Source organism: Sus scrofa, chromosome 12 (genome assembly GCF_054392235.1).
Source record: "Sus scrofa isolate SSC_HxYL_T2T_F1_AM1 chromosome 12, Sscrofa_HxYL_maternal_Yorkshire_Landrace_v2.0, whole genome shotgun sequence".
Classification (NCBI taxonomy): Eukaryota; Metazoa; Chordata; class Mammalia; order Artiodactyla; family Suidae; genus Sus; species Sus scrofa.
In genome coordinates this window covers 47,485,860-47,494,542 of record NC_139394.1, presented here as the reverse complement: position 1 = coordinate 47,494,542, position 8,683 = coordinate 47,485,860, and the positions used below count along the sequence as shown (strand labels likewise).

At 48.5% G+C, this 8,683-nt stretch overlaps 1 long non-coding RNA gene across 2 annotated transcripts; it reads right to left on the bottom strand.

Annotated features, from left to right (window-relative positions):
- Positions 1 to 1,106: 1,106 nt before the first annotated feature.
- On the bottom strand, positions 1,107 to 7,333 carry LOC110256058 (uncharacterized). Of its 2 annotated transcripts, XR_014821446.1 has the most exons (3): positions 6,933 to 7,333; positions 3,182 to 4,581; positions 1,107 to 2,757 (listed from the first exon to the last, which is right to left on the bottom strand). It is a non-coding gene; the product is annotated as an uncharacterized LOC110256058 (long non-coding RNA). The 2 variants fall into 2 exon arrangements; XR_014821445.1 differs by having other exon boundaries at positions 1,107 to 4,581.
- Between the last annotated feature and the right edge of the window lie 1,350 nt (positions 7,334 to 8,683).

Here is an 8,683-nt window from a genome sequence, read left to right as displayed (position 1 = left end):
GTGGCTAAACAGAGTCTAGCTGGGGAGGCTGGCCCCTGAACTGGTTTGTCCGTGGCATGGGTTCAAAAGAGACCACAGTTCCTTGGAGGAAGGGGGCTTCTTTTCTCTTGGCCTGCTCTCCTGATCCCCAGGGCTGAGGCCAATGGCAGGTGCGCTGAACTTGAGCTCAATGAACAGGCAACCTGGGTCCAGATGCCCCCCCAGGGTCAGTCCTGGGTGAAGCCTAGCAGACGTGGACGGGGAGGGCCATGAGCATGTGGGCCCCGAGGGAAAAGGAATCAGAAGTCTGCTGTTGACATCCCCAAGCCCAGGGAGGAGGAGGTGAGAACAGTAACATGGAACAGGGGTCAGAGGTCAGGAAGTAGCTCATGATCACAGCAACGCAAAGGGATAGACGCATAAAGTCCAGGGCTCAGAGGTCATCATTAAGTGAGGATAAGATCCAAGCTGGGCATCCACCAGGGTATTCCTGCAACAAGAGCCAGAGATGTGGATTCCCCTCAAGGGCCGGGGCCAAGTCTCACCTTTACTGGGCCCTAAATATGCTGTGATGCTTAGTAAACACCAGAGTAGCTGGGTGGCAGGGCCCAGGCGCTCTTTATAGCAGCGCCATCCACCAGAAATACAATACAAGGAGTTTCCGTTGTGGCTTAGCAGGTTAAGAACCCACCATAGCATCCATGAGGACACAGGTTCAGTCCCTGGCCTTGCTCAGTGGGTTAAGGATCCAGCGTTGCTGCAAGCTTTGACGTAGGTCACAGATGCAGTTTGGATCTGGTATTGCTGAGGCTGTGGCATAGGCCGGCAGCTGCAACTCCAATTCAACCCCTAGGCCAGTAACTTCCATATGCTGCACATGTGGCTGTAAAAAAGGAAAAAAAAAGAAAGAAAGAAGTACAAGCCACCTATGTAATCCTAAATTTTCTCATAACCACATTAAAAAAGAAAAAGAAACAAGTGAAAATAATTTTATATATTCAATTCAATCTACCCAAAATACATTTCAACATGTAATCTATATAAAAACTATTACTAAGATCTTTGCATTTTTTTAAACTAAGTTTTTATATATTTCACACTTTTAGCACATCTCCATTCAGACAGACTACATTTCCTTCTTTTTTTATTAAAGTGTAGTTGATTTACAATGTTTCCTCAAGTTCTGTTGTACAGCAAAGGGATCCAGCTACACCCATTTCCCTGTGCTGTAGAGTAGTGCCCCATTGCCCATCCAATCCAAATATAACAGTTTCCATCCAAAAAAACCCCCAAAATGCCCATCCATCCCACTCCCTCCCCCTTCTCCCCTGGGATCCCCAAGTCTGCTCTCCTTGGCCATGATCTGTTTCCGGTTTTTCAGATAGGATCATCTCTTCCATATTTTAGATTCCACAAATAAATGACATCATATGGTATTTGTCTTTTTCTTTCTGACTTACTTCACTTAGTACGAGAAGCTCTAGTTCCATCCATGTTGCTGCAAATGGCATTCGTTTGTCTTTTTTATGGCTGAGTAATATTCCATTGTGTATATGTACCACATCTTCTTCATCTATTCATCCATCGATGGACATTTAGGTTGCTTCCATGTCTTGGCTATTGTGAATAGCACTGCAATGAACATAGGGGTGCATGTGTCTTTTTCAAGGAAAGCTTTGTCCAGATATATGCCCAGGAGTGGGGTTCCTGGATCATAAATTCTGTATTTAGTTTCCTGAGGTACCTCCATACTGTTTTCCATAGTGTTTGTACCAATTTACACTCCCAGCAACAGTGCAGGAGGGTTCCCCTTTCTCCCCACCCTCTCCAGCATTTGCCATTTGTTGACTTTAGACAAACTGCATTTCAAGTGCCCAACAGCCACATGTAGCTGGCGGCTCCCTTGTTGGATGGGGTAGCTTCAAAGTGTCTGGTTTGGCGGCCTACCTTGCAGACGTAAAAGAGTTGAACCTCCCTGCCTCCTCCATGGCCAGAGGGGAAGCAATTTTTATGGCCGATCAGCATGGCATCCACTTCTAACCTCACCTCTGCGCCCCTCCTGAAACTACACGCTTGGTAAAGATGCCCTTGCACACAGAGAGTGGGTACAGACATGCTGTGTTCCCTTCTAGACGCTCCAAACCCGTCCCCTTGACCCCCGTGGAGAGGAGTGAGTGCCCTGTATTAAAAGAAGAACAGCTTCTTGCAAAGACTGCCACGGGGGAGGGTGCGCTAGTCAGCTGAGGCTGCCATCCCAAAGCACCGCACACTGGGTGGCTCACACAACAGAAATTTGTTGTCTCACGATGCTGGAGCCTGGAAGTCCAAGATCAAGGTGTGGGCAGGGCTGGTTCCTTCTGAAGCCTCCCTCCTTGGCTTGTGAATGGCCATCTTCTCCCTGTGTCTTCACACGCTCTTCCCTGTGTGTGTGTCTGTGTTCTGATCACCTCTCCTTTTAAGGACATATGACCTCATTTTAACTTACCTCTTTAAAGAACTTCGGTCTCCAAATATAGACACATGCTGAGGTATTGGAAATTGGGACGTTAACATAGGAATCTTGGAGAAACCAACTCGGCCCATAACAGAGGGAAAATACAGGGAACTCTGAGATTAAATGCGGGCTAAGAGTCCCAAGATCTTGAGATTTCAACAGGAAAGGCCAAAGCTGAGAGTAGGAGGGAGATGAAAGCAGGTCTCTATTTTTACCAGAGTTGAATTACTCCTAGAGAAGATTGCCTTTTATTTGAGGACAAATCCACTCCGTGTGTCTCATAGCTGTGAAGACAGAAAGCAAACACTCCTGTAGCTATGGAGATGGGGAGACAGCCAGGGCTCGTGGGAACCAAGCAAGTCTGTGAGATGCAGGAAAAGGTTCTCCGGGTAGCAGAGTGGTACCCTGCCAACGAGGAGAGAAAAGTCTCTTGCGCCAGGCACGGATGTGGACTTTCCTGTGCCAGAAAACCATTTTTTAAGCTTAGGATTATGGATGGTCTCATGCAGGCCACACTCGCAGAAGATGAGAAACTGAGACCTGGTCTTCACCGAGAGCTGGAGAAGAGACTGTAAAAATGACCCTGCCCTGGGCAGGACTGTGTTAACGTCCTGCTCGGGATGCTATTTAAGACTGAGGGTCGGGACTGGGACTGGCTCTTTGGGGTTGGAGGTAAAGCCACGCTGGGCTCTCCGGGCAGAAACATACCAAGGAAGGACTGGAGGGGTTCCCCTGCCAGGAGTAGACGTTCCTGCCATCGGTCATCCTGGGAAGAGGTCATCCCGCAACATCAAATCAAGACTAGGGCTGCCTGTGTCCACCTAAAAGGAGAAGACACTCATCTCCTCCGTGACCCTGCAGGTGCACAGGACCAAAGCTGGGCAGAAAATGACGAGGCTCTGTGACATGCCCACCGACCCGTGTCCTGCGCAGGATGGCCAGGGTGGCAAGGGACAACCAGGACAGAACGGCTGAACATAGAATCAGCCCCCCTCCCCGCCCCCAGAGGGTCACCAAAAATACTCAGAGACCAGCAAGATGAAGCTCAAGTGACAGTACCATAGATGTTCGATGAGAAAGTGACCTCTCTCCATAGCTACTGGCCAGACCTCTTATTCATCCTTTTGTCTCCAGAATGATCGTGGCACAGAGAAGGGCCTCAATAATCACAGGAGTTCCCGCTGTGGCTCAGTAGGTTAAGGACCCGATGTAGCCCGGGGAGAGATAAATTGGGATTAACAGATACACACTACTATTTGTAAAACAGATAACCAACAAGCGCCCACTGTGTAGCACGGGGAACTATACCCCATAGCTTGTAATGACCTGTCATGGCAAAGAATCTGAAAAAGAATATATGTATGTATTTATTTATTTATATAACTGAATCACTCTGCTGTACACCTGAAACTAACACAGCATTGCAAATCAACTATACTTCAATTAAAAATAAAGACAGATGTCCCCCGCTGTGACACAGCAGGATCTAGGGGTCTCTGAAGTGCTGCAACACAGATTCAATACCCAGCCCAGCAAGGCGAATGCCATATGCCACGGGGCAGCTAAAAAAAATAAGTCAATAATAACTTATCAACAATAAAATAATAATGACAAAAAAAATAGAGCTGAACTGAGCACAGCAAAAGATTTTAGTTAACAACTTAAAACAAATAAAGCCACTGGGCAGCTGTGACTATGGCAAGTGGCCACCACTGATCTCCATAAATGTTTACTGAATAAGTAACTAAAGGTATCAGGCGGGGACCCTGGACTCCCACACACACAGTCATTGTAACCAGTCACTGTTTTATCATTTCTCAGTTTCCTGAGCATTTTTTAGTGTACTTTGTACTTTCTGCTATCAGAGCTTACCCCACACAGGATGATAGTTGTTTACATAATTATAGCTGATTTGTAGAAGTATTTACAATATACCTGCTGCTTACACATGTTATCTCGATTACTCCTTGCAATAACCTGTGAGACGAGTGTCGGGTGACTGTGGCTCAGAGGGAGTCATTTATACCGGAGGAGGAAGAGGGTATCAGAAGCAGTCAGCAGAAACAGACAATGAAGTCAGTGAATTCAGGGCAAAGATCCAGAAGCACCTGTGCAGAAACAGAGAAAAGAAGGAGAGAGAAATGTCAGCATGTTTAGATTGGGGGGGACCCCAAAAGCAAGGGGCCAGAAGAGTCTGGAACATAGGAGACGTGTAAGCAAATGGTGTCAGGCTAAAGCAGCATATGCCCCAAATCCAGTAGCCCTGGCAACATGCCCCCACTCTATGCTCTGATGTTATATTAAGGAAAGCCATGTACAAAGCAAACAGTCATCCCAGGTCCGGCCACCTAGAGTCCAGCTGGCTCCACCTTTAAGCAAAGTCTGGGAGGAGTTGGAGAGCCGTTTGTGCCCTAAGTTGAGGTCCAGGGAGATAGGATCTGAATCGTGCCCGATAAAGGATTAACTTGAACTACACACTGAAGGGAGGGTGCCGGTCTAGCCCATACCTGTTGCTTCTGCCCCTGAGGTTGATCAAAGTCTGTGTGATTTGTCAGTTGTGTGTGTGCTCATCCCAGTGGCCTCACGTGTTCCTCCCTGGCCTCACTGCCTGGAGGAAACTCCAGGCTGAAAAAGGGTAGAAGTTCATGCCCCCATTTGGGGCTGGGCAGCTGCAGCAGCCCGCTACTTACCCTGCTCTCCTGATCCCCTACTGCCACCCAGCTGGAGTCCGTCCCAAAGTAGGACAGAGTTCAGACAGTTATAATTAAAACTGCAGACTGGAGGAGTTCCCTTTGTGGCTCAGTGGGTTAAGAACCTGACTATTATCTATGAGGATGCAGGTTCAATCCCTAGCCTCACTCAGTGGGTTAAGGATCCGGCATTGCCACCAGCTGCAGTGCAGGCTGCAGTTGCAGCTCAGACCTGGTGTTGCTGTGGCTGTGGCATAGGCTGGCAGCTGCAGCTCAGATTCAACCCCTAGCCTGGGAACTTTCATATGCTGCAGGTATGGCTGTAAAAAGGGGGAAAAAAAAAAAAAAAAGCCCTGAAGATCGGACAGGTCAAACACCTGGCCAAGACTGCCGTCTAGCAAGAGAGGGGGCAGGGATATCAACCTAGCCTGTCTGATTCCAAAGCCCACACTTCCAATCACCAGGAACAGATCCAGATTCCCATAACTAGCTGTAGCACCCAAACAAGTTTGTTTGGCTGAGTCCCCCACAGGTAAAAAGGTAATAAAATGACCTACCTAAGGATGGCTGAGAGGATTGGAAAGGATAGCCCTCAAGTCGTAGCTCAAGGCCAAGCCCCCAATAAAAGAACATCTGTGAGTAAAAGTTATTCCCATTTTCAGATGGAAACTCTCACCCTCATGGTTTAGGGACAAGACACCCCAAGACTAGGGCTACACGGCCACTTGCTGTCAAAGACAGAGCTGGATCCTGGGTTTTTCACCCCAAGTTCCATTCATCTTTCTGGCTCAATTGAGGGTCTGGATGGGAATGTGGGGAGGACTAAATCTAAGGGTTTCTCCATAAGAAAGTCAATTTTATTTCACGAAGGACAAGGCTGTGGGCATCTGCTCGCTCCACGTGAAGAACTATGGCGGACACTGCAGGATGGAGCAAGATGAAAGTGGCGGGTCTCTGTCCTCAAGCGCAGCAGTATGGCCAGGGAATGGGCCTGGGGCCAAGTCTGTAGCAAGGGTATCTTTCCTATCTCCTTCCATCAGGGAAATGGGTTTAGCTAACCTAGTGTTATCACCTGGGGAGCTTGAAAAATGCTGCCACCTGGCCACACCTGAACAGGGTCTGAGTTCAACAGTCAGGCATGCAACTAGGGTATTAGTGAAGGGGGCGGCCAGGTTGAGACCCCCCAAACTAAGCAAAGATGCAGTTCTTGGGTTATTTGGGGTGTGGGAGGAGGAGGCAGCGTGAGTGGGTCTTTTCAGTGTCAGGGAAGTAAACGGGACCAATGAGGAGAATGTCCAGAGCTATGTTCCCTAAGGCCCTAGATGCAACCCCCATGACAGGAGCAAAATAGAGCCCCTGCCCCCAGCGGGCAGCTGCAGGCTTCCCAGGCTAGACCGCTGACACGCGATCGGGATGAACATGCTTCCATGAGCCTGAGACACGGTTTACTGCAAGAGCTGCTCACCAGGCTATGGAAGAAGGAAAGGTGTGACCCTGTGACCGTGGCCGGCGAGCTGCATAGCCGCCAGCAAACAGTCTGTTGTGTTTCCAAACACAGAGTTAGATAAAGAAAATGCGTTATGATTTTATTAGCAACTCTTAAAAGCTCCTGCAGTGGCATGAGTTGCAACAGATCCAACTAGTTTCATATATTTATTTTATGTGTTTAGCACTTAATTCACACTCGCGTGCATTGCAAGAAACTCAGCTGTAACACATTTTACTAGGTTCTGTTCTTCCACATTCATCAGACTTTATTGATTACTTACCACCGGGACTTCTAGAAAGCAGCCGTTTTGTTTCCGATAATCCCGTTTTTTTTTTTTCAGTGTTACCTGTCTTTGTTTCCATAGGGGGCGCTTCCCTTGTGGCTTTCTCTTTCCTGCCCCATTTTTTCATTAGTCTTTCTTCTCTAGTTTCCCATTTTGTGCATCTTAAAAGATTTGATTGAGAAAAATACTCAGAAAAGTCGGGGTTTTTTTTTTTATCATCCGTACCCCAAAAGTGGGAGCCACAACCATAACCTCACACCCCGTCATTCAGGGTCACCTTACCAATTAGCCTGACAACCCACCCTCTAAAGGCTCCGCCCTCTCATTACACAAAATCCCTGGGACGTACCACAGACCCATCTCCGGCTCACACATTTCAGCTAACTTCCTCCTCAGGCTCCTCCTCCACTCAGGCCCCACCCCTCCACCCTCATAGGCTCCCCCTAAGCCCCACCCCTCACCTGCTCGGAGAAGCACCGCCCCCAGGGCCCAGCCCTAAATACCTACCCTCCCCCGTCCCCACCCAGTCCTAAGCCCCGCCCTGGCTCCTCCCCCAACCAGGCCTCTTCCTCCAACCCCCCCACCCCACCCCCGCCGCTGTTCCAGAGGATCCCAGGTTCGAGGCTCTGGGGTCGCTAAGCTTGGACTTGGCTCTGGGACACAACCACCATCTTGTGAAAACTCAGTTCTTATACTTTCTTGCTCTGTAGGAAGTCCAAAATTGCTCTCTGTTGAACATTACTTTTTTTTTTTTTTTTACTGTCTTTTTAAAATTATAGTTGATTTACAATGCCGTGCTGATTTCTGCTGTACGGCAAAGCGACCCTTGATGTAGAAATTTTATGCTTAGCTTTTCAAAGACTAAATAAAAGCTCAGAAATATGCATAGAACTTCTCATCAGCTGTCACCACCTATGGTGAGCTGGGTCCGCCACGAAGCAGATGCTGGAATTAAGAGTTAGCAGATGCAGAGTTGGAGTTAAGAGGTTTGTTGGAGAGCACTCACGATGAAAGATAAAGGGTGAGGAAACAGAACTAGACAGGATAAAGCCTTTGGAGGGCCATGCAGACCTGATCCTGTGAAAAGAAAGACAAGAGGAAGAAAAATAGCGCCAAGAACATCTCAGATCGCAGTGCAGGTCACGCAAAGTCTTGAGCAACCCGCTGGGGAGTGAAGCAAAGTTGCCCATTAGCCGAGTGCTCCGCTGGGCAGAAATGGTAGGTGCTGGTGTCTCCATCATTGGCTTGGGAGTTGCCCAGGTAGAGCACGGAGCTGGCTTAGATGCTGCGGCGGCGATTCGCTAACTGAATTCCTCACAGCTGAGAACTTCGCGTGTTTTGTTTTGTTTTTTGTCTTTTTAGGGCCGCACCCGCAGCATATGGAGGTTCCCAGGCTATGGGTTGAATCGGAGCTGTAGCTGCCTGCCACAGCAATACCCGATCTGAGCAACGTCTGCGACCTACACCACAGCCCACGGCAAGGCCGGATCCTTAACCCACTGAGAGAGGCCAGGGATGGAACCTACAACCTCATGGTTCCTAGGCGGATTCCTTTAACCACTGAGCCACGACGGGAACCCCACATGTGTTCCTTCTTGAAGGGAGATCCAAGCATTACTGCTCTGTGGCTGCAATGCCCCCTCCTATCTCCTGACAATGTAGGCCTTTATAAAGGAAAAGACACAGCTTCGTTAAGGTTACTAAATGCTTGTCTTTTCTCAGCCTCGTGTGACCAAGTGAACACAGTG